General features: G+C 40.0%; 1 protein-coding gene across 1 annotated transcript in view; it reads left to right on the top strand.

The window, feature by feature from the left end:
* The window catches only part of LOC309717327 (uncharacterized protein), a 101189-nt gene that overhangs the window by 34814 nt on the left and 39381 nt on the right, over positions 1 to 26994 (top strand). The gene's annotated exons all lie outside the window — the stretch shown is intronic.

The raw sequence follows: 26994 nt of genomic DNA, 5'->3' as shown, positions 1-26994 counted from the left end.
CAAAATGCAGGACTCACAGGCACGAGGGAATGAACTCAAAAAGGCAGCTTTATTGCTGAAGAGGCAGGACATAGGAAATACAAAACTAAACTGGGAAAAGTAAACTAACACTCGGAGAGAGAGAGACACAGGGAAATCCACGCAGCATGAGGGACGACGTCACGCTGAACAGAGGGAGACGCAGACAGAAATACACAGAGGGTTAACGAGGGAAGTGGGAACACACGGGGAACACAGGTGACACTGATAATCATAACGAGACAGGGCGGGGTGAACTGAACACTGACGGGAGAGGTGAAACAGGAAGTACAGAGGTTCAGACAGGAGGAGAGAGAGCACGAGTAGAACACCAACGTAACAGGCAGGGGAGACATGGAATAAACACGAAAGGGGACGAGGGCTCATAAATACATAGAGGGCACACAGGGGGAAGAGAGAGCACGGGGAGAACTTAGACATAATGGGCAGGGGAAGCATGGAATAAAACATAAGGAGAGACGAGGGCTCACAGATACACAGAGGGGCACACAGGGGGTAAAAGCCATGAAGGGAGAACACTTAGGGAACAACACAACAGGGCAACTCAGAAAACATGGCCTAAGCAAGGAACAAAATACAAACATACAAGGAAACTAAGAACACTGGGCCAACATGGCCCAGGACCATGACACTATCGAATCCATTATTATTATTATGTGAAATTAATGCAAAAATCACAAAGTCATATTAGAGCATGTATCCATTACCAGCACAACCATGCTTACATTCAGCAATTAAAATCTGTATTTTTTTTCAATAAATAAATGTAAAAAAAAAATTGTGTTTGCCTGTTAGAAAGTTTATTGGAATCTTCCGTTAAAAAAACTATGCAAGAGTGATTTACAGTAGGTTTATGTATTTTTTTTCAGAAAAAAAATGTACATATTACGGTTTTTCTACATTTCTTTATTTACGGCAATTTCACATCAAATCAACAGTTTTAAACTGTTTTATAGTTAACAGGTTTTTCCTGTCGTATTGCTACTGTCTTTCACTGTTAAATATACGGATCTTTTTTACAGTGCACATTGTAGCCACAGCACACACAGAGGTGAGGCTGCCGGACACTGGCGCCCTCTCACTACCACCAGCAGGCAACGGGTGAAGTGCCTTGCGCAAGGACACAACGGCCAAGACTGTCCGAGCCGGGGCTCGAACCGGCAACCTTCCGATTACAAGACGAACTGCCAGCTCTCAAGCCACGATCGCCCCGTTGCGTGGTAGCATAGTTCTTTTTTCCAATTATTTTTTACAATTCAGGTTAAGGCTCTGCTACACTCCAAAAGCCCAAAGGCAATATAAGGGTGGCAGCACACAACAGTTTTCTTTGCTACATGGATCATTTTTCTTTTTGTTATATTTCTTTAAGAGTTCAAAATGTGTTCATTACATAAATAAAATGTAGTTTTCTCTGTAGCACTTCATGGATTTCATAAGCAACACACTTTAGTTGTTCACACAAAGTATAAAGGTAAAAAACAATATATACAGTGTTATCTTAATTTTAGATGTCAAAAAGTATTGGTGGCTCCCAGTGTTTTCTTTTGTGTGGAAATGGCTCTTTGGGTGTTAAAGGTTGCTGACCCCAGGCTTAGCACAACAACAACAACAAAAAGGCGCACTCTCACACAGGAAACACACAGTCGCAGAGAGAGCACGGGTCACCCTGTAATCATGGCAACCGCAACGCTGCCGCCTGGAACAACAGAACATAGCTGTCAAACAAAACCCAAATAATTCTGAATTGCCACAATATAAAACAGGTAAATACCACCGTGTAATCCATTTACTTCAACAAACTAACTGTATTCTGAATACCACCTTTTTAAATGGTAACTGTAACGGAATACAGTTACTCATATTTTGTATTTTAAATACGTAATGTATTGATGTGATCTGTTGAGGTTCAAACTGAGCATCAGAATGGGAAAGAGGGTGTTTTAAGTAACTTTGCACATGACAGTATGAAGGAGAAGCTGTAAGGACAGGTTCAAGGTTCAAGGTTCTTTATTTGTCACATGCATAGTTATACAAGTATATACAGTGATGATGTTCATTGTCCTACTTTTCTAAACCAGGCTATTTTCTGTTGTTTTAGGCAGCATTATACTCCTGCACTTTTTTGTGGCCTGCTGTAATTTTCCTCATCCTCCAGTAAACACTGTGACAACTCAATAGCTGTGCGTTTGGTACATAACCGAATGATCACACAAATGCTACAAGACAGTTCTATTTAAAAGGAATGCAAAGTGAAAATGCCCAAGAATGATTTTAATGCAAAACATTGTATTATTTTTTAAATGACCAACTGGAATTTAGGGTGACATTTTATTCAGACGTTGGCAGTGTTTTCACACATACATGGGGATGGGAAGGCATTTTGTTTGATGCTAATTTATGGGTGACGTATGGCACTGCAAGAATAGGTTCAGGGTTGATTGACCCTGGGGCCACTTACACTCAAAAGCTAGTTTCATAATGTCATTTAATGAATGAGTGTCTTTAACACACACGCGCACGCACACACACACACACACACACACACACACACACACACACCTTTGTTGCTCTCGAGCTTAGTTATGTATGCTAGTTTTCCTGTTATATAACTGTGAATCTACACACACACACACACACACACACACACACACACACACACACACACACACACACGTGTACACTGCTGTTATCTTCTTATTGCTACCCAATTTAGTACAAAGTGAACTCAGAAAAGGTGGGGAGTGGACATGAGCAGCCAGTGAGCAGACAGACTTGTTACCATCAATAAAACTAATTGTAAATCTAATGATTTTCCTGCACAAATGCACTTCAAAGTGTTTGCAGCTAATCCTGTAGGTTGGCAGGTGAGATAAGGAGTAATGAGCTGAGATTTAAGGTTATCTATTCGTGCTGATTTGTGAGGAAGTGGTAATATCTGTGATTTATTGTTTGTGGGGGTGCTGATGTCATCTGACCTGTAAGGAATGGGATTTTGGAAGTTTTTTGTTTGGACCTTTCAAGAACAACTTGACTTTGTTGGTTCAGCTGCCTTTAACATGTTAACCATCAGCTGCAAGCAACTATGGTTTGGGGCAAGGTTGAGGTTTGGTTGATGTCCATGCCTCTTTGTAGATGCTTTGTCTATTTGGAACACCCATTTTAATGATAAAAAAAAATAAGCCTATGAGACCTCATTTGACAGGTAAAAAGTTTCAGAAATTTTGACATGTTTGCATTTGGACCTAAGCTTGGACACTTTACAACTTCTGTAACTTCATTTGTCAATAAAACATCCATGATGCCTGACACCTCTCTGTGTTTCCTACCAAATTTCACTGTATTTGTTTTCATACTGAGGTAGGGAGAAGAAACATTCAAGGTACTGTTAGATTATTCTGTTATTATATGTTACCTTATATATGTAATCAAAATAGTTGAATTATGTTAACTGCTGTAGATCATATTATACCCTTTAACATAGAGTGTGTGATCAGTATGTAGTCTTAGTTTGCATTATACTTCTGACCTAAAAGAGTGTGAAAATCATTAGATCTATTGGATTGACCTGTATTACTCGACACTGTTGAATGTATTACACTGTTTCTTGACATTTCATACTGCTGAATCATGAAGAGAATGTTGTGTGCAGAGGACCTTGTCCAGATAATAGAAGAAACAGACCACATTCCTTTGGTGAAGAGCAGAGAGACAGGGAGCTGAGGTCATAACTTAGGCGCTGTAACAGAGAAAGAATGTGATGTTTTGGCTTTTACGACTAGCTGGGGGCCACTAGAGACTATAAAAAGCTGAGCAACCCGTCACCATTTTGAGACATGTGCCTGACCCTCTGGTAGCATCTCTCCTGTCCGGACGTTGTAATGCTCTGACTGTTGAATTGTATGGAAATAAATGATTGTTGATTGAGCATATATACACCGAGTATTGTCCCTCCTTCAGCCCAAAGATTCAAAGAATTGGGTGATTTCAACAACTTGGTGCCGTGTGACCCGGATCTTTGGTGTGCTGAGGAGGTGCAGATTTGACCTTTGGTGAGATCGTGAGGCAAGGTGAACAGAGGACCGGTCCAAAAATAAAAAGGTAAGCACAGCCTGTTGTATTATAAATACCAAATGTGCATATTGGGCTTTCCAAATCAATCTGTTCACTGAGTTACACGTATTTTCACAGTAAATTTGTCGGTGTCTGGTTTTCGGCGCAAGATACTAACAACATAAGTTGAGGCTGAATTCCAGTGTGTTAAATAAACTGCTTCTACCGAGAAACTAATAAGACACTACGTTGAGCTAGTTGCAGTAAACTGCTTCTACCGAGAAACTAATAAGATACTACGTTGAGCTAGTTGCAGCCACTTTACCTTCCACATTTAATTTTGTCTAATACTGGCCTCTGTAGCAATAATACATTAGAATTTCTTCTGAAGACGCGGCCATTAGTTCAGTACATTGAAGTCGAGGTTTGAAGTTTGTTTATTTTGTTTATGGTGTCAGTGACGTCCTGGCTTTTGCCGGCTATGAAATAGAAGTTGATTTAAGGAAAAGCAGATGCTGGCTCACGGTGCAGTTGAACGCTGGCAACGCGAGAGCGAAACACGTCCGTAGGTTTGGTTTATGATACGGCCGTGTTCCGGTGGTGCGGCCGTGGAGTGCAGTAGTGGTTGGTGCTAATTTTAGTACATTGAACAGAGGTTTGACGGTGGCTTGTGGCGTCAGTCGAGTTTTAAGGGCTGCGGTCATAATACAAAGTAAAATTTTACTTGCCAAGAAGTACATAGAGCAAAACCTGGTTTATGATGTCAGGTATAACTTCGGGGATGCAAGCATCACTTTTATGATGCGACTTTGCCCCGTTGTGGCGGTCATAAGCGCAGAGAAAGGGGTATTTTGGTCTATGGTGCAGTGTGCTTTAAGAAGATCTAATAGTTGAGCTCAGAGGTTTCTGTGCAAATTTCTGCTGATGAGAGGCGCTCTCTGTGTGTCACACTGATGGTGTAACGCGCTGTGTGTGTAAGGCGTGCTCTGGCTGTGTGTGAGGCGCGCGCTGAGTGTGTTTCTGTGTGTGAAGTTTGAACACAGTGACAGTGACGGTTGATGTGTTTGATTAGGAGGACATTAGAGCAAAGACACATTTTAGGATCAAAGGTTGATGCCTAGTGTACCTGTGGAAATAATTTTGCCCTAGGAGTGGCGACCCTCCTGTTCGTGGACGCGCGGCCAGGACCGGCGGCGTCCGGATGCCGAGGTGGTGACTTGGGGAGGTGAGGGCCCCCACATAGCTACGGAAATAACACTGGGACCACAGCGTAATCGTGGGTTCACATTTATTCCGGACTAGAACAAGACACATTTTGCGAACAAAGGTTGAGTCTAGATTAGTAAAGAAATAAAAAGGTTAAATTCCTCGTTTCAGTGGTTGAAATTGTTGTGTGCCTGTCCCTTGACGAGTGTGAAATTAAAATAAAGAGGGAATTTGGAGCCACATAGAGATAGACGGGCATAATTGGGTGTATTACTCTGTGGTGTAATAAAAATAAAAAGGAGAGATAGTAAGAGGTGTGCAGTGGAGAATTATGGAGGAGTAGAGAGAGGAATGTGTTGGGAGACTGGCGTACAGTTTACGCTGTCAAGGTAGGCGTGTGGCCTGCTTATCTGTTTAACATGTGATGAAAATGAAATTAAATAAATCTCTTAGTGTGTTAATACAGGAAGCTGCGGACCTGGACCAACTGCCCCCACAAGCACAGCGGCCGAAGCAAAATTATAGGTAATGGGAACCACACCCAGCACGAATCAGCAGCTGTGAAACAGACAGCAGCAAGGAGAGAATTGGAGGAGGAATTAAGAGAAGTTTTAACACATAAAATTGGGGCCAACGGACTTGTGGAGGTTGGGAAGGCGTCCGGAGCATCACAACAAAAAGGTGAAACAAAAACACACAAGCAGAGAAATCTGAGAGAAAGGCTCCTTTTAAGGTAACGCCTAGTTTGAGAAAAAGATAAAATTAACCTGCCTGCCTACAAATGCACACACACGCAATGAAGAAACAGCTTACACTCATGAACACGTGAAGATTTTCCAGCAAGGCTAAAGCAGCGAAACTTAACATACATCTGTTGTTAAAGGATAAATACATTACTGACAAATAAACTCTCTGGGTTGCAGGACAACAATTTAACTTCAAAGAAAAAGACACTGGTCTGACCAACCAGTGAAGACATGACAAATTTAGGGGTTAAAAGATTCAAATTGTGACATGTTTTCTGCTGATTGATTGATACAAGTGATTACTGAATGAAAGAAAATTTCCTTTTGGGCTTTTAAACATGATCTTAAGAATTTTAACAGGTGCATGTTGTCCTGTCAACTTGGTGGGTTAGGAGTTGATTATATCGGGAGAGAAAAAACAAAAAAAAGGGGGAGAGAAGGCTGACACAGGGCCTGGCCCCGTTGTCTCTCCTCTGAATAACACAGCCAACACAACATCATTTTCCTGTTCGTTTGTTTTTGTTTTTTGTTTGTTTTTGTTTTGTTTTTGTTTTGTTTTTGTTTTGTTTTTTCTATACATATTTAATTACAGGCTGCTTTGCCGGCCCTGAAAGCCGAGGCTGACTGGACTCCTGCTCTCCCCCATACGTGACACTGACCAAATGCTGCAACAGCTGGACCCACAACAACAACCTGAGAATGTCAACAGAGCTGCAGGAATGTGATCTCATGCAGCAGAGACGGAGAGCACTAAACCTAAGGCCCGTTTCACTACACGGGGGAAAATTCCCAGACTACGTCAGCTGACAGAGCTCAGCTGTGGCGAGACGCCCGCCAAGCCCGAATGAAAAAGTAAGGCCGAGCGAAAGAATGCTGACCTTGATAACTTTGCATTCACACTGTGCAGGACAGTGATGGACCAACACGGATGATCGGGCGGCAAAAAGGGCGTGACCGAGACAGGAGGAGTAACTGAGGTCAGAAGGCACCTCAGAATGGACAAAAACACAGAAGAAGATGCAGGTTTCACCTGCGGTGAGCATGGACACTGGAGAAAGGACTGCCCCAATTGGGGTCAGAACCAGGACGGACAGAACTTTGGGCAGCAGCAGCAGCAATGGTCGCAAACGAACTGAAAAGGAGGGGGGCAGGACCCCAGGGCACGCTTCAGGCAGTGGTTTACCCAGAACACCAGAACAGGAAAGTGATGAACAAACACACACACACATATACACACACACATACACACACACACTGCTGATTCACTGAGAAGTGATGCACACACATACACATGCACACGCTTGTGCAATGAAGAGTGATCCACACGCACACACACATACACGCTGATGCAATGAAGAATGCTTTGCTTATGCTGATATGCAAAATGCTGCACACAAACATCCCAATGCATAATTTTTATGAGGAGCCATTGATTACCATTGATTACTTAGAATGTGTTATATGTCACCTAGAAGGCATTTATGTAGAGTTAATAAGGTCTAAAACGGTTTGGTTATGAAAACAATGTCTGTGCGTGATGTCTGTTTATGGCTCAAGGCCTTGACTGAATTCTTTGCTGTGCTTCACACAGCCCTGATGAGGAACAGTGGCACAGAGTGAAGATGATGAATTAATAGTGTAAGTTTAGGTTGGAGTACGGCATTTTCTGTAATTGAGATTTGATTCAAGGAGGAACAAAAGGTGTTACGGCACCTGAGGTTCTCGTTCCCACACAATATTGTCCCGGCAGGAAGCAAAATGTTCCTGTGAATTTCTGGTTGATTGTTTGGTTTTGCTTAGCGCTAGCTTGATTTTATCAGTGAGCTTTGGCTTGTGCTCTTTCTCGTAAGCGAGAGAGGATAGTTTTATGCTTGGACATGTCTGCAACGGGCCCTAGTTTATGTTATTGTTATTAGTGTTTTGTTGGTTACGTCTGTTTTCGTTTTTGTTACAGTGCACTGGAGAAAAAACATCTGAGAGGTGTGATCCACCGGTGGTGATATGGTGATATTTTGTGAGTTCATGATTTAACAATCAGCTCTTTAAACCAGGCCTGAAAGATTGAAATTTAAAGCGCTATGAAATATTCTTACAAAAACAGTTGCAAAGTGTGCTTCTCCATGATTGTAATTGGCTTGGGAGAAATTCACTTATAGGGAACACTGAGAAGTTCTGAGTCTAAAAGGATTGCACCGAGTCAATCCGGCCCAAAAAACAACAAGGAATTGTTTTCCTTTAAAATGATGACGTCATCTTGCTGGTGATGGAGGCTCGAATAGGTTGCGCGGGAGACTCCATTATCAGCAAAATCTGGTATGAATGTGTGTGGATGAATGCATGTGAATGGACTGTGATGGACCTACGACTACAAGTTTTGACTGACTTGATACTGAGACAATGACTGCACCCACTTTAGGATTAGTAAATGCCAATAAACAATTCACCCAGCGGGCAAGAGAAGGGTGGATGCTTCGCTTTGTTTTGTTTTGTTTTTGCAGGAGCAGGAGGATAAGAGAGACTGGAGGAGGAGACTGTAGCTTCACATAAGTATGAACTGCAGACTTAACACTTTGTTTGCTGAGTCTGAGTTACTGATGTTTGCATTAAGAAAACTGTGCTATATTAGCTGTGTTTTGATTAAGGTATCATGTTATATTATTGGGAATGCCAAATGCTACAGTGGAGAAGACTTTTGATACCACTTATGACTGGAATATGTTATTATTAACCATAGCAGGCCACTGTAAAAAGTCAATTAAATTTTATAGAGGAAAATCGCCAAAATTTAACAATACCTATGAATGGCTTGCCACGTTCAGAATAGAGATATGGAATAATAAACATTGGTCCACGTGATTTAGGTTCTCATTTGAAATAGTAAGTTATTAGATGTAGAATATAATTGACAGGGACATTTGATAGGATGTGGTACTGCAAAAGAACAAGAGCAAAGTAAATAAAGAAAAATATTGTGTTTAGTTTGGATAAATTCAAATTAAAATGTACCATTATGCTCAGAAGATCAATACGAAATAAAACATATGCAAAATTTGTATGAAGTACATGACTGATAACTGTTCTGTCCTGAGCTTTTGTTTCTATAGCACCCACTTGACCACACCAACAGTTTCTCGCCACCAACAGGGGGTATTTGCAAAGAATAGGGAGGAATATCATCAAAACTGGGAAAGGTAAGCCCTGAAGGGGGTGATGACACCATAACTTTCACTTATGGTCAAATTCTTAAAATTTGACCTCGAACTCGAAAAATTCTTCAAACATTTAGAGACAAAGTGGAGATTTAGATAAATATAATGTCGTAAACCACATAAGGATGAAGTATTTGATTCAATAAGATGGTGAAATAACAAGCAGCAAAATGTTGATCATATTAAGTATGTTTATTCAAGGGTGCAGAGAAGATTATTATTATTAAAGACAACAAATGAAATAACGAAAACTAGAAGTGGAAAAATTTGCGTTAACGGTAAGGAAATCAAAACAAAAAGGAATACTAACTAAAACTGTACTGAATGTTCACAAAACTAACTAAAATTAACTAGATTTATGTGTTTGGTTGCATTGATGTGTGCGTGCCCTGCAATAGTAAAGTTCAGGCAGTACGTTAGTCGAGTCGTCTGTGTGGCTGCTCCGTCCACGCGCAGAATCAGGTCAGGAAAAGTCGGGAGACAGCGCCAGAATAGAATTGAGGATGATTTAATATGACTGTTTTGTAGACATAACAAGAGTCTTGTAGTGGAGAGGCACATAATGTTCTCCTGAGACCCAGAGAATAAGAAAAAACAGGGAGAAAATATTTTCGTTTTTTCTTTTTTTTTCTTTTTTCTTTTGAATAAATCAAGTGTTATTAAAATAACAATCTCAAACGATGAAGATCAGGGACCAACCCAGAAGTCACTGACATTTCACTGGCTGTAAACTATTGGTTCAGGAATAGTTGATGGCACTGAACTTTCTAATTCACAAAAGTCAATTTATTTAGGATATCTGAGGAAGTACTGATTTTATTTGGAGACACAAAGGAACATTTGGCACTCCCCTCATCTCACATCTGTTTCATTGTTACACCCAGCCATTCTATAACTGAAATGCCTTGGACTGTTAACCATTTCAGGCAAGTGGAGTGAACCATATTTTGCTAGACTCTCATCAGATGGGGGCTTCCTTTTATTGATCTTTGGAGAGAACTCTACATTACTGGTACTATTCAGGTCTTGTTCACATGTTTGTCCCAGGGTTCTCAGCTAAGAGGAGCTTAAACTCCAGGTACTGTGAGTTCTTTTCACACATTGAGATCACTGATAACTTTTAGCAACGACGTGATCTTGTAGAAACAATTAGGTGTTATGGAGTCGACTATAATTGCGACTCTTATTTTTTACTTTACTGGAAAAGATTTCTGCATTTTACCCATATTTTATTTTTAACTCAAAATCAAAATTCCAGATTCTACTACATGTTGGTTTTGCACCAGATAGGATGACAGATTTCAGGTGGCCCTGTGGTTTTCTCTGTTACATCTGCCATTGCATCTCGATAATCTTTGTGTGGCTTCTAGTGGGTCCTGACCCTCTCATATTTTGAAAAATCTATGTTTGAATCTCCCTTAATAATTGTGTTAAGAATTCTCTCCGCCTTTGTCAAAAGTTGTCTATTAGGAAAAAGTGAAATAAATATAAATATAAAGTCCCAATGTGTAGAGCACACATTAATAAATTAGTCATGTTCTCTGTGAAACTAAATAAGCCTAATTCTTAAAGACCCCTCAAATTATTTACTAGATGTTTATTTTTTGAATAAAATAAAAATCTGAGTTTAACAAGACATTTTAAATGTAAATATCAAGCTTACCTTTCTTTTTCCATGAAATGTGCTTGTGGGCACGCCAGCCATTTTGAAAAGGTGGGCAAAACAATTGGCAAGGCCACACCCCCACACATGTGATATAATTTTAAAGGTACTGTTACCCTCTCTAAGAAACATCAGGACTTAGAGGAGTGGCAAGTAGAGTATGCGAGCTACAAGCAAAAACTAAAATGTGTACTACAGTGTGCAAAAATGAAATACTGGGTCATCAGGGGGTCATAGTTTTTTTATAAAACTAAAAGTCCCACTAACCTTAAAGTGCACTTGAAAAGCTCACACAAGAAGGTTAACCTAGCTTACCTAGAAGACCTCATCAGGGGGAGCACACTCCCCCTCCTTGAAGAGCTCACCCACTCAACCCGCATCCCCAGAAAACAGCTAACCCCAGATAAGGCAGCATGATGTATCCCGAGACAACAGGACTGGGACATCTAAATAAAGGTGTGAAACAATCGCCTTCAAAAGGTTATCAATTCACTTCAACCAAAATTAGGACCACTCGGTGCGGCAAGAGTTAATAGTTATTAGTCTCAACACCCAAGGATAACCAAAAGAGCATGACTGATATGATGGAACTGGGATTTTGTTACACTTAATTTTTGCAAAACACAAATAAAACTAAATTGAAACTAAGGATTTTCAGAAAATAAAAACTACACTAAACTAGCAAAGAATTGGTAAAAACTAATTACAACTGGTAAAAATTGAAAATCTGGAGTCGAAACTAAATAAAAATAACAACTAATGGAAATGGCGAAAAGTTTAAAACCCTGGTGCAGAGATTGGCAAATCTGACCAGGAAACGTTATAAAATGGATTGTCAGGATAGTCAGCGTTAAAGCCACTTTTGACAGTCCATACTAGGATGGCATTGGACATCTTCGGGGCGGAAAAGGGTTGGTGTGACCAAGGTGTGGTTTGGCTTGTTGTATGTACATTTCAAAATGTTACAGCTCTGGATGGACCAGTTACCAGGGCATGGAAGGATGACAGACTTCATTACATGAGGAGAAGGGAAATTTCCGGGATTGAGGATCCTCTGGGAAAACAAGGCTGGAGCAACGGTACTCGAGAGAAGAATTTCTGATACTTTCTGAGATATGATGTCACTAACCTTCTCTTTTAATTGTCTAGCTCCAATGAATTGACACATGGGAGTGTGTCAAAAAGGGGGAGTTGAGTCCGAACATCAAACAATGGTTTTATGAACATCTTATGACGTTATTTCTGTGTTTAATAATTTAGCTATGGTAAAACTTAAGCTTATAATGTGCTAGACTTAGAAAGGGTTCACTAATTTTTGATTTCTTTTACATACACATAGATTATGATTAGAATAAGTCCCTGGGTCAGAGAGTCCTGAACATAATATTTTAAACCAAATTTGAATCATTAGAACAACAATGGATAACAATATTAGATTATCAAGGCTAGGGAGAGAGGTGTTTTGCAGAGGTGGGACCAAGTCATTGTTTTGCAAGTCTCAAGTAAGTCTCAAGTCTTTATCCTCAAGTCTCAAGTCAAGTCTCAAGTAATGTCAGGCAAGTCAGAGTCGAGTCTCAAGTCACTGGTGTAAAAGTCCGAGTCAAGTCACAAGTCTGAAACTTTGAATTTCAAGTCCTTTCGAGTCTTTAAAAAAAACAAACGAAAAAATAATGTTGCAGTTATATGCTAAATGTAAATATTAGACCATGTAATTTTAAAATCTGTGTTTTTCTCAACACATACAAAATAGTGAACTTAGAAAATATACACAAATTGTGAAATTGCACCTCTTTAAAATGCAGCTCAATTAAACTTAGCTCCAAGAATAATTTTCACCGACAGTTCTGAGATACGCTGCATGTTATTCTTGGATGCGGTTGTAGGACCAGCTTTAAAATCGCATGACAAAAATATCATACACATTTAAAAAAAACTGTATCACCAACGTAGCCTGGAAAACATTTGCTAGTTAGATGAAGTCAGCTATCTCATCTTAGCATATTTATATGCATATTTATAATTATACGGTTCTTGGAGTGAGTGCATACACTCATGAAGTTTAGTAACTTCCGGTCACTGCAACAAGCCCAGGTACAGTTTACCGACAGATGGGTACAGGACCTTGAAATGCACCGTGTAGAACGAAAGACCATCGTACGTATCATAAGTTTACCAGTCTCACAAATCGTCTTCATAAATACACATTCGTTAACCGTTTATTAATATAACCTTTGAGCTCAACGGTAATTAATTAGTAGTGGAAATAATTTCTGGTAGCATCACAGAAATGTAGCAGTGACAATAATATTGTATGCTGTAATCGTACTGGGCAATTAGTGATACAAAAAACCTGTTTTATCCTGTGAATAAAAGTATGTGTTTTTGTCAGTGTACCATAATAACAGAAGCGAAACGCAATATTGTGTCAGGATAATTTACTATTTATGCACAATAAATAAAGGAGCATAGCGCGACAATTTCTGTTCAGCGCCAGACTTGCTTGTAACCTATATCACCAATTATGTTATGAAAATGACGCATTAACTACAACAGCAGACTGACCTTTGTGTAAATGCTTGGAGCAGACTAACCTGTGAGCTGGAGTGTTCTAGGACGTTATATTTGATCTTTGAATGGCTGCAATCCAGTCGCCTCTTTGTTACTTCGGAAACATGGCTCGAACAATTTCTCTTCCACGACGTAATCCGATAACAACCGATCTCTTTACCCGTCGGCTTCCCGTGGCTGTCATGCGACCGGCTATTGCAGTTAATAATACAACAGCTTCTTGACATTTTTGTGTTTCTTTTTATCGCTGTGTGACTGATTTTAATTGAAAGCCTGCGTGCGCTAGTACCGCTTGCCACGAGTTCCCAGAATCCTTTGCGGTTCTACCTGTGAATGACGTCACATTTTCAATCTCTATATAATATGCATGTTAAATTTTATATTTGGGGTGAAATATCAAGTCTTTTCAAGTAAACCGGTTCAAGTCCAATTCAAGTCCCAAGTCATTGGTGTAAAAGTCCAAGTCAAGTCACAAGTCTTAGAACATTTTTTCAAGTCAAGTCTAAAGTCATAAAATTAATGACTCGAGTCTGACTCCAAGTCATGTGACTCGAGTCCACACCTCTGGTGTTTTGGTTTTCTGTCTCTTGCAGAGAAAGGAAGAGACACCAGACGGGGACACGGAGATGTGAGGACCCTTCACAGCAGAGACAGATGTAGGGACTGCCGAGACAGCAACTGGGGTCAAGTGTCATGGCGTTTGGGCTCCTGGAGAAGATGGATCCCACAAACACAGCAATAACCATGAAGGGGTTGGTGAAAACCAGGAACACCAGACCAACGAGGTTCAAGAGGCTCTTGGCAAAAAGGGGGACACGGAGGTGACCCCAAAACACACAGATCCTTGTTTGAAATCGGGGCAGAATAATCCCCAGAACTGTGCAATGACTAAAGGGTGGTCTAACCCCGGAGGTCGAAGAAAGAAGCTGAGAATCACCCAACTGGAAGACACTGGTAGCTGCAGCAATAAAAATAAAGGTTAAAAGCTCCTTAGACAGAGGTTCTAGTCTAAGTACATTTGAAAGGTATAAGGGGGCATTAAAAAGGGGGTGGAAAACTGGAGCACCAAAATAAAGCTGTGGGAGAATTGGGGAGTGATGGGAGAGTCATCTGTAACTGCTGTTATGGTTGTAAATCTAACTTTGCTTGCATCTGAACTGCGTGAACACAGAGGTCATCCCACATATGGTCCACCCGTTAAAGGGGGACAGAGGGCCTCAGGATCAAGAAGATCTGGACCTTGCAAATGCTGGAGTGCATGTTGTAAGTGATCTCTTTCAGAGATCAAAAGGGGGAATTGTTAGATTATTCTGTTATTATATGTTACCTTATATATGTAATCAAAATAGTTGAATTATGTTAACTGCTGTAGATCATATTATACCCTTTAACATAGAGTGTGTGATCAGTATGTAGTCTTAGTTTGCATTATACTTCTGACCTAAAAGAGTGTGAAAATCATTAGATCTATTGGATTGACCTGTATTACTCGACACTGTTGAATGTATTACACTGTTTCTTGACATTTCATACTGCTGAATCATGAAGAGAATGTTGTGTGCAGAGGACCTTGTCCAGATAATAGAAGAAACAGACCACATTCCTTTGGTGAAGAGCAGAGAGACAGGGAGCCGAGGTCATAACTTAGGCGCTGTAACAGAGAAAGAATGTGATGTTTTGGCTTTTACGACTAGCTGGGGGCCACTAGAGACTATAAAAAGCTGAGCAACCCGTCACCATTTTGAGACATGTGCCTGACCCTCTGGTAGCATCTCTCCCGTCCGGACGTTGTAATGCTCTGACTGTTGAATTGTATGGAAATAAATGATTGTTGATTGAGCATATATACACCGAGTATTGTCCCTCCTTCAGCCCAAAGATTCAAAGAATTGGGTGATTTCAACAGTACACCAGATTATATATATTTTTAATCAATTATTAAAAAAACTTCCTCATGGAACATCATCAGCTGCAATTTCTCAGTTGACTTGCAGCTTATGATGGCGGTTCCTACAGTTTTAGGATTAGACCTGTTGCCATCAATAACAGGTGAACTCATTGTAGCTGCACTGATTTTCCACTTGGTGCAGGTTAGGGTTGGAGAGGATCCCCGGACCAAGACAAGAACTACCATCACCAGCCACAGTTCAAGCTAATGCACTGATGACTACCAACCTTGAACTGATTCTTATATAGCGCTTTTCTGCTCTCCCGGAGTAGCAACTTGGTGTTAATTCGCTTGCTCAAGGATATTTGGGATGCAGACTAGTGAGAGCCAGGGATTGAACCACCAACCTTCCGATCAATAGAAGACCTGCACTACCTCCTGAGCTACAGCCACCCCTGTCCCTTCAGGACAACATCTTCGAGACTGCTAACTGATATTGAAAACTTTTCTAACAGCAGCCTTGCAAGACTGCCTGTAGTGAAAAAGTTGAGCAGCGTCCAATAACAAAACAATCAAGTCCCCCAACTTAATTTACCTACTCTACTAGAAACCAAGTGTTTACTACTGCTCCCAACAGTCATACTGGATGGCAGACAGAGAAGCTGGCTAACCTGTAGAGGGGATGATATTAGATTATGCGGATATCGGTGGATCTTTCCCCACAATCCTTCCTACAAGACATCGTTATTCTAGAACTTGGACGCACACATTAAAGAAATATGGAGAGACAGTCAAGCCCTGCCTTCTTTCTCAGCTTACCACAGCTGGCCAACCACTGTGAATGTTAGTTTAACAGTTTTAAGAAATGATTATATTTGCTTGTCTTTGACACTTCTGCCTTTGACTTAATTGAGAATCTTTGTTAATAATTTCTTTAGATTTAATAGAGGACCTTTTTAAATAATTTTTACAGCCATATGTGCTCTGTTAAGTTACACTGTTTTGCCAGCCCAACCATCCCTGATGATACACGACGACCTCATCTGTAATAATAGCACTAAAGGGAGCTGTATTTGTTACATAGAATCGATATTCTGCACAGGTAATTGAGAATTAGATCAAATTATTAATGTTGGTCAGGAAAAATAGTCATCTCTTTTAATGAACACAAATGAGACCAGATCAAGTTGGTTTATATATTGGCCTCTAAATTTGTCTTGGAGTTAGATTACCTTTTGTTATAAAGACTGTTTAATTATTATAGTTGATGGCATTATAGGTATATAATTTATATCGAACTACTAACATTATACAACTAGTTTGTTTGGTTGCATTAAATTCTGTTCTGTTCCTACCCTACTTTATGTTATCAGAGGCTCTTTTGAGGATTTGCTCTGAACTTCTAAAGTTTTCTTAAGCTTGTATAGTTGAAAACAATGCAGACAAAAGCAGAAAAGATCACTAACTAGTTCCCATAAGACACACCAAAGCAGTAGATTTCATTACTCATGTAAGAACAGAATGCATCTCTTTGTTCTGCCCAAATAACATCTTTGTAAAATGTATAGAGCATAAGGAGAAAGATAGTGTCTCAAATTAGCACTGTAGCTGTGGCTGTTTACAACAACAGCTGAACATATCAGCAAGTGCAAATGATAAGGCATTCCTGTGGTTTTTATTGGGGCATACTGGGCATGACACAGCAAAATGCAGTAGCATTAGTAAACAAAAGGACACAAACTACAACAACAGCTAAGGGCCAGCTTTTTCTGAAAGACCGGTTAACAAGGTATTTGGATGCAAAGAACACAGGCCACTGACATCTATAGTTACAGCGAAAATAAGAGATTCAGAGCACCTATTAACAGGCTAATTCTGTGATGTCAGACCATGGAAATAAAGACATTTCTGCATTCTTCCTGTCTATCTTGTTCTTCCCAGCTGTTATCTTGTAAACATTAGCTCCCTGCAGTTATCAGCACTTGGGCAACCAAAATGTGCACTGCTGATGCTGCTATGTTTTGCTGTTTAAAAAGGATATATTTTTAAAAAAAGAAAATTGGTTGGACACTGAATTGGTCAGACTGATAACCCCTTAACTCCAGCGCCAGTTAAGAAACTACATTCAATTTAAATTAAATCAGAAAAGATGCATTGAACCATTAACAATGGAACAATAGAAGCCTTTCCAAACTCATGTTCAAAAAACAAAACTATATACACTCTCCACTGAGGACTCAAGTAGAGGATACAGTGAAAGGCTCAGAAGATTTAATAAACAGAAATCTGGAATTGGCAATGAGGCACTTAAACAAAGCTTGACCTTAAAGAGACACTCTGAACTGTCTTTTTGTAAATCACTGTCTGGAAACTAGCTGACACATGGAACCCTGGGTAAGTCACCAAACAAAGTCTGGGATTGTCTCTTTGAATTTATACCTCTCCGTTTCACTTCCATATCACCAACAGAAAAAATGCACCCTCTGGCAACAACTGAAGCTGAGAACCCAGCTTAAATACCATGTTGACTGCAGATGTGATTGCAGATGTGTGCTAGCCCAGGATTTCCATAGGCCACACCCACCACTGAGACTGGTTAAGACCATATGTAACCCAGTGTTAAAAACAGGATTAAAAGTATAAATATTCATACTCTCACAATGGGAATAAATAGTGATAAAAACAAAGTTAATTATAATAAATACTGATAAAAAGCATGTAAACATAAGTTTAATTAATATGTACATATGTATATGTAATATATAAATGGTGTGGGGGCAGGACTTAGTCCGGTCTGGCCGGTCTGACCCTCCCCCAGTCTGTGCGCTGCTCAGACACCTGTGTGTGCCTTTGTGTGCCAGTCAGATATGCCAGAGACACAGACGGTGAAAGATCAGTTTACCCGTGCGGCGATGAAGCTAGCTGGATAGTGAAAGTCCTTTTTTCGGCGAGAATAATAAGAGTACTACTGTATTCCAGAGGCCGTGAGCCAGCGTGAGCACTGTGAAGCCCCATGTAGCATTTGTTGCTTCACATGGTCAGGTTTTTTCCCTTTGCTTATTTGGATTGGATTAGTTTTGAGGACCTGAGAAGAATCGAGGATCCCTTTTCCAGTACTGGATGGCGAGCCCAGCCCAAAGAGCCGGATGAACTGGTAGATTGTAACCCGACTGGTTACAAACACACTGAGTGACTAGTGAACATTGAAAGACTGAAATTGACTTTCAAAAAATACACAAAAGACAATATATCCTTGGGTCGACCATTTGTGGGGTTTATTTTATTTTGTTTTCAAGAAGCGCGCTCTACTTTTGTTAAATGTGCACAACCTGCTAAACTTTAATAATTGCTAATAAATGCAATTGTGTTTTCTACACCTACTGTGTACAAGTCCTGTGTTGTCATACACCCTTGGCTCCTACGAATCTAGAACCTGTCTGATCTGGTCCATATTTCCCTTCTGTCCTCGAGCTGTGGTTAAAAGTAACTATACTTCCCGTACTACAGGCAAAGACGGCAAGAAGTAACACTAACAGGTCATACATGCCCATTACTAGTATTGCACCACCAGTGTTACATAAGTAAAAAAGTGGCGAGCCAGCCAGGAGCCTAGAGTGTTGTGTGACAACATTGGAATCCTCTTTGACCTTTGATCAGACGCTCACATACTGTGAAAATGGATTTTGTCAAGAAGTATGCCGTTAAAGTACGAAATGCCATTATTGTTAGCGGTGTTACAGATAGAGATAAAGACAAAGAGGTATTTGAGTTTCTGGAGCAACATGGTACTATTCGTAGAGTAGGGGAGACCGGGGATAGTTGTAACGTGGGTCAGTTGTAACACTTCTAATTTCTCCAATCAGGGCTAAGTTTAAAATCATGTGATTCACTCTGTACATGCGCAATTCAGTTCTTCTATCACTGGTGAAAAATCAGCACCCTTCGACAAACACAGACAATTTTAGAAGAAAGAAACTAATTTGTATGCCAAAAAGTAAGTTTTTTGACTTTATTTCATTTTCTAATAGCACTAACTGCTTTGCAGTTAAACTCATCAAACTTAAATTATGTTATTTGTATGTCTATGGGGATATATTCTGTGCATGTCTTTAGTGCTAATGTTTTAGGTGTTAGCTGTAATGCGAGCTAGATCGTGGCTATAGGCGTCTGGGTCAGTTGTAACAGCAACAGCCTGGGTTAGTTGTAACAACCATGCAAATGTTACAACTTACCCCACTATTACTTTAACTCATATTTTTTTGTTTTCTTTGAATTACAGTATGCCTAGGTCATGGAAAAGACAGACTGACCGAGGGGTGCCTCTCAGTATTTTGGAGAGAGCATCAAATGATGTTAGAAATCAGGGAAAGTCCACCAGATCTGTGGCAAAATTGTATGGCATTTGCCATGTCACTTTGCACCGATTTTGTAAAGAGAGGAAGAAGCTGGAAGAGCAGGGATCAATGGAACTCCCACGTGTAGGATACCATAGTGGAAAGAAGGTCTTCACTGATAAACAAGAGAAGGAATTAACAGAATACCTGATGAGAGCTGCAGATGCATTTTATGAACTATGTCCACGTGAGGTAAGCAGATAGGAAGCAATAAAGGATAAGACAAGGGAAAGTTAGAAATTTTTAATGGTAGCAATTTAAAATATAGTATACAGTATCAGAAATACTAACATATTTCGTGATTAAAATTACAGGTAAAAGAACTGGCATATCAGCTTGCAGTGAAACATGGATGCAAATATCCAAAGTCATGGGACAAATTCTCAAGGGGTGGACCAGACTGGTTCTCAGCCTACATGAAACGAAACCCAACTTTGTCCATTAGAAGTGCTGAGGCTACAAGTCTGGCACGGGCCACCAGTTTTAATCAACACAATGTAGCAATGTTTTTCAAAAAATTTGATGAAGTGCTAAAGAGACACACCTTAACAGCAAATGACATATGGAATATTGATGAGACTGGCATAACAACTGTGCAAACCCCGGACAGAGTGATTGCAAAACATGGCACTAAACAAGTTGGTGCAATGACATCAGCAGAGAGAGTTTCACTGGTCACCCTTACATGTGCAGTTAATGCCATTGGCAACACAATTCCTCCAATGTTTGTGTTCCCACGCATACATTATGCAGACCACTTTGTCAGAGATGGGCCAGTAGGACGTATTGGCAGTGGAAATAAGTCAGGATGGATGCAAGAAACAGAGTTCCTCATCTTTCTAGAGCACTTTGCAAACCACACCAAGGTCAGCAATGAAAAAAAAGTGAGTCTTCTCATGGATAACCACAGTTCACACCTGTCAATTGCAGCCATTGACTTCTGCAAGAGCAATGGAATTGTGATGCTCACATTTCCCCCTCACTGCAGTCACAAACTCCAACCACTTGACAGGAGTGTTTGTGGCCCACTGAAAAAGATGGTGAACAGTGCAAGTGATTCCTGGATGAGAATGAATCCAGGAAAGACCATGACAATATATGAAATACCAGGTCTTGTCAGGACGGCACTTCCAGCAGCAGCTACACCAAAGAATATACAGGCTGGATTCCAGTGCTGTGGAATTTGGCCATACAATCCAAACATATTTGAGGACAGTGACTTTGCTCCATCACAGGTCACAGATCGTCCTTCTCCAGCAGTCCATATAGACATTTCTCCAGCTGACCAACAGTCCGCTCCTCTTGCTGCTCATCTCACCAGTCCTACAGCTGACGACATGACCACTCCTCCAGATGCTCACATCTCCAGTCTCCCAACTGACCTCCAAGCTGCTCCCTCATCAGGCTGTGATGAAAACCCACAGACCTCCTTGGGCTTTAACCCAGAAGATGTGCGACCCTTACCAAAAGCTGGACCTAGAAAAAACCCCTTCAACGGGAAGAAAAAGGAAACAAACAGCAATACTCACTGATACACCAGTTAAGATGGCCCTTGAAGCAGACCAGAGAAGCAGGAAAATAAGTTTTCCAAAGAAGAGGCTGTGCCAGAAACAAGGCAAATCCACTCCCACAAACCTAAAACAATCCAAGCTTTCCACATCACGAAAGAAAAATCAGAAAATGAATAACACTGAACAGGACAACACAGATTCCTCAGATGCTGATGCGAATTTCTGTATTGTGTGCATGGAAAACTTCAATAACTCAAAGCCAAAATAAGCTTGGGTTAAGTGCCTGACTGTGGGCTCATGAGGCCTGCACTCCAGGACAGCCATACATCTGTCACCACTGTGATTCTGATGGTGATTAAAAACTTGACAAAAACACATACAGTTCATTTGATGAAGCTGGTGCACAGCTACATTGTATCAGGTTAATTATTATGTTCAAATGTGGCAAGAGTTGTCGGTTATAATCCCCACTGAGCCAATGAAGACTCAATGAAGGCCAACCAAAATTATTGAAAAATTCAGTTGGTGAAAAGTTGTCTTTTCATCTTCTCCACTCCTTAATTGGCCTGGAATCCCACTGCTGCCACCAAATGTGGTAGGACTTGACTTAAGCAGTCAAAGAAGTGCAGGAGACTGATGCTGTCCAGTGTAGCAAGTGATTTATTCACCATTTTGTGGCCCAAACAATATTTACAAAGAAACAAATAAGAAACTCAACTCTATAATTAACTCAATTCAAATAAACATAACTGAACTTACATCAACAGAAATTAAGGTCAAACTGCACACAGCTACACTGACCTGAACCTTTCTCTCAAAACACCTGAGTTCGTCTGCTTAAATAGTCCACTTAATCAAACAATTTGTCCTCTGGACTATTCCATTCAGTAGGTAGGTAAGATGAACATGATTATATTCAATCCTCTACTACTCCTCTTGACTGGCAACATAAACTCTGTGGTGTAATCAATACATATCACAACAGTAAATCTATTTCTTTATAAACCCTCTAAAATCAACTTTATTAAATTATAAGAGTTCTTCCCCTTCTGCACTTGGTCTCTTCCTGTGACCTCAAATGAACCCAGAAGGTATAAAGCAGGAAGTAAAACTACATTTCCTCCTTTTGCTTCTGGAAGACAGGTAGGTAAGGTAAGTTCTAAACAATACCAATTAACAGTTGAAATAAGGAACATGTTAACTTAACAAACTTGTATGAATTGATTTAAACCAAGATGTTATATTATATAATCTGTAAAAGTGCAGAACATAAACAAACCCGGGATAGTAGATGTTTGCCTATTGCAGATTACATGTGAAATATGGTTAAATCAAAACAAGAATGTTAACTAAGAATATAGACAAATGGTCTTCTCACCCACTTTGTCACAGGTAGTGATGGGCAGATGAAGCCCCATGAAGCACTGAAGCTTTTCATCCAATTGGTTCACCCCAACGCGAAGCTTCATGAAGCTTCATTTGCTCTAGCAGGACACCTACTGGACGTAAAAATAATAGCTGGCATGAATTTGAAGAGTGTGGCATTTTGCACACAGCCTGTAAATGTCAACAACAAAAGAAGTGTGTAAAACATGTATATTGTAGTGATGGCAGTATACTGTGTATATTTATACTGGCAGTATGGGAAATGATTATTTGGAAATGCTTGAAATGGAAATGATCATTTACTGTGAGGTGAGGTGTGGTTGGGGTGTGGACAGTAGTTGTGCTTTTGTAACGTTGAGGTATGGACAGCTACACACTGAGGCTTTGAGCCTCAGTCCTGCCTGTTCACATTTTATTCTGTAAAAACTAAATTTTCACTGCTTTTACGTCCTTTTTAGTGGGGAGAACATAGCTGGGATTTAATGATTTAACAAATCTTTTGAATCCTTTGTCCTCAATGCTAAATGGCTGGGAGTCCTCAATCATCATGCTAACCAGGTCTTCATCTATTTGAGATCGTTCTCCTGAGGAAAGACAATAAAGACAAAGCACAAATATAAATATCACACACGTAACTTATTACAGTTGTATAATATTGTTATATCATTTAGTAACATTACTGCATGCTATATTATCATTGCATTTGATGGCTCACCTGGTCTTGCTCCACAATCGGTGTTCCTCTTATTCTCATGCAAAGCTCTGTAGTGCCTAAGCATGGATGAGGTGTTGTTGTTATATCCCAGCTCCCTGGCACATAGCAAACACTTCACCTTGTACAAAAGTCAAGACAGCTCAACATAAATTGTATTGCACCATCAGTATCATGACAATACATCTTCTGTAGAAATTTACATACCTTGTTGGGAGGAATAAAATCAAAATGTTCCCACACAGGGGAGGACATCCTCCTCTTCTTAGCTGGCTCCATTCTCTCCTGACTTTCTCTCCTCACTCTCATAAACCTCCAAACGGTCTCCAAACTCTCTCTAACCGCAACTCTCCATCAAACACCCACATTTTTGAATGAAGTCTGAGGGGTTTATATCGCTGTCATATCTTGCGGCAAAGTTCGAACCACTTCATGAACCAGTCACGTGGTACAGCCGGGCAGCGAGGCTTCGGACGTCATCATTTTCAGCTCCTCCCATAAATGAAGCAAGCCTCGATACGCGCTTCGCGGAAACGCCCCCTCCATTACTCGACACACGCTCCGAAGCCTCGATACAGAACGTCCCATCACTAGTCACAGGGGCTCAGAGAGAACAAGAACCCAACCAGAACAACTGCAATATAGTCAGTTGGGAAATCCTCTCGTTTCCATTGCCCAGTCCCTGTTTCAAGGTCTAAGCCTGACTTTTACCAGTGCCTTGACAGAACAAGATTCTGTGGTCATCCCCATGAATGCTGGTCATTACCGTTTAGCTATCCCATCCCTTCGTGTGCCAGTTAGATACGCCAGAGACACAGACGGTGAAAGATCAGTTTACCCGTGCGGCGATGAAGCTAGCTGGATAGTGAAAGTCCTTTATTCAGCGAGAATAATAAGAGTACTACTGTATTCCAGAGGCCGTGAGCCAGCGTGAGCACTGTGAAGCCCCATGTAGCATTTGTTGCTTCACATGGTCAGGTTTTTTCCCTTTGCTTATTTGGATTGGATTGGTTTTGAGGACCTAAGAAGAATCGAGGATCCTTTTCCAGTACTGGATGGCGAGCCCAGCCCAAAGAGCCGGATGAACTGGTAGATTGTAACCCGACTGGTTACAAACACACTGAGTGACTAGTGAACATTGAAAGACTGAAATTGACTTTCAAAAAATACACAAAAGACAATATATCCTTGGGTCGACCATTTGTGGGGTTTATTTTATTTTGTTTTCAAGAAGCGCGCTCTACTTTTGTTAAATGTGCACAACCTGCTAAACTTTAATAATTGCTAATAAATGCAATTGTGTTTTCTACACCTACTGTGTACAAGTCCTGTGTTGTCATACACCCTTGGCTCCTACGAATCTAGAACCTGTCTGATCTGGTCCATATTTCCCTTCTGTCCTCGAGCTGTGGTTAAAAGTAACTATACTTCCCGTACTACAGGCAAAGACGGCAAGAAGTAACACTAACAGGTCTTACATGCCCATTACTAATATTGCACCACCAGTGTTACACATACAAGCCCAATCTCAGCCACGAGAGGAAGAGATAGAAATAAGGTAATACACAGTGTGTAAGTGTGTGTTTCAACAATTAATGGGTCAATGTGCATTAGACAAGTCTCCGAGTCCATTAAAATTTGGTACCTGTCCATGCTCTCCCAGATGAAATATAGTTTGATCATGTGCCACCATCAGTAGGACATCATTTGGCTTTGCCTTCAAAAAAGTTTAAAAAATACCACTGAAAATCAAGCTGTTTTATCATGTTATAATACCAGTTTTTAGGCCTAGTTAGGCTGAAGCATCACCACAGTTGTTTAGCTTTAGACAATTATTACAAAAAGGAACACAATACATATTCAAGCAGCTGAACCAGTCTCAGCTAGACTACACCATGGACAGGTTACAAGGTCACCGTGTAAGAGCACATAATACAATAAAGTATTTCACTACATAAGACGACACACATTTGTTTTTTAGTTAAACTCACTGAACAGTCCTGCTCAACAGAATCACCTGTCATGTGAAAAAGTCACAATTTGGTGGAAAGATTGTCTTATAGTATTATTTTTTTTTTTAAATTGATATAAATTTACCTCTGTAATGTATACTTTCAAACCTATAAAGGATCAATGTCACAAGGGATTAGTATATAGTAATGAATATTTTTCTTCCTTATTTGCATTTAAAAAGGTGATTTCACATATTGTTGTTTTCAGAATCTCTGCATTGTTGAATGGTTTACCCTGAAGATTATTTCACAGAGCTGTGACTCTACGGCTCCCTGCAGAGTTTTATTTCTGGAAAGCTCTTCCCCTGGATTGGCCATAGCAGGGGTTGAAACTCTTCCACTGTGCCATAAGAATAATAATGGGCTTTCCCACTCTCTTTTAATGGATTGTAACAGTTTTTAGACTATATGATTTTCAAGTATCCCAAGATGCCTTTTTCCCTTCTTTTAAAAATCTGCTTTCCTCACTGAACAATATTAATGGATGTCATGTCTTTTTGCCACCATTCAGTTTTTCTTCTCATTCTCATTTTCATCTTCCTCTCTTACTAAAGAAGAAGACAGGAAGACCTATATATTCTTAATATGACTAAATGAAAAAATCAATCAAATGTAAATCATATGATGAAATAAACAGGATTTTGACATTTAGCAGTAACATTCATCTTTTCCCTCTTTCCTGAATATATGATTAGGCTTCCTACACTTACTGAACAGTATGGGAACTGTAAATAGACATGAATGATGGCAGCAAAGACCAAATTGTTGCATGCCACTTTCTTCCATAAAGGACTTTTTTAATGACAGCAAGCTTTTGTTTTAATGGGCTTTTGCTGTGTGTGCTTTTATGATGTTATTATGTCTGCAAGCCTCCTTGGAAAATGGATTAAGTTCTGCACTGTGCAGCATTTGTCGCCTAATTGGCTGAGTGCCTTTGCACAGAGCGCACTCCTGGTAAAGAGAAGCTAAATAGGATATATGATTGGTTATTTCAGCGCAAACACATATCACACACATTATACAGTATGTCTTCCATCATACTTACTTTTTTGTGCCTGTGGGTCTGCACAGCAGTGGAAAAATATCAAAGAAAAAGCATTTGTACTGTTCCTTGTGTACTGGTACACTCTAAGAAATAAAACGTTGGATTTAATTGACAAAGTTAAGGCAATCTTTTCCACAAAACCTGGTCAATTAAACATAAATCAATATGGTTGTTATCTGCAATTTCAATGGTGATGTATATCAGAAGTGAAATTGTTCTATAAAAGCAACAGCTTTCCTTTCATTGTTACTATTTAACACCATTAATTAGAATTTAAACACTTTGTTCATTTTATTAACTGTATTGCTTTAGGTTCAATTGACAATATTAATTTGAATTTAATGGCACCATTTAGATTGCGTTTTGGACCTAATTAATTTGATTAATTATGATTTAATTAATAGTTTCATCTATATGCTAAATGTTTAGGTATCAACAAAACAAGTCTAGAAAGGTTCCTGAGTCGTCATCTATACATTGTAATTAGGTGTTTGGACCTTTCAGAGGTCTTCAGCAAAGGTCTAACACTTAACTACAGAGTACAGGTGACAACTCAAAAACCTTT

This window comes from Aulonocara stuartgranti (genome assembly GCF_965226115.1).
Source record: "Aulonocara stuartgranti genome assembly, chromosome: 2".
Taxonomy (NCBI): Eukaryota; Metazoa; Chordata; class Actinopteri; order Cichliformes; family Cichlidae; genus Aulonocara; species Aulonocara stuartgranti.
Note: the sequence above shows the minus strand (reverse complement) of the source record. Positions and strands in the feature narration are given on the sequence as shown.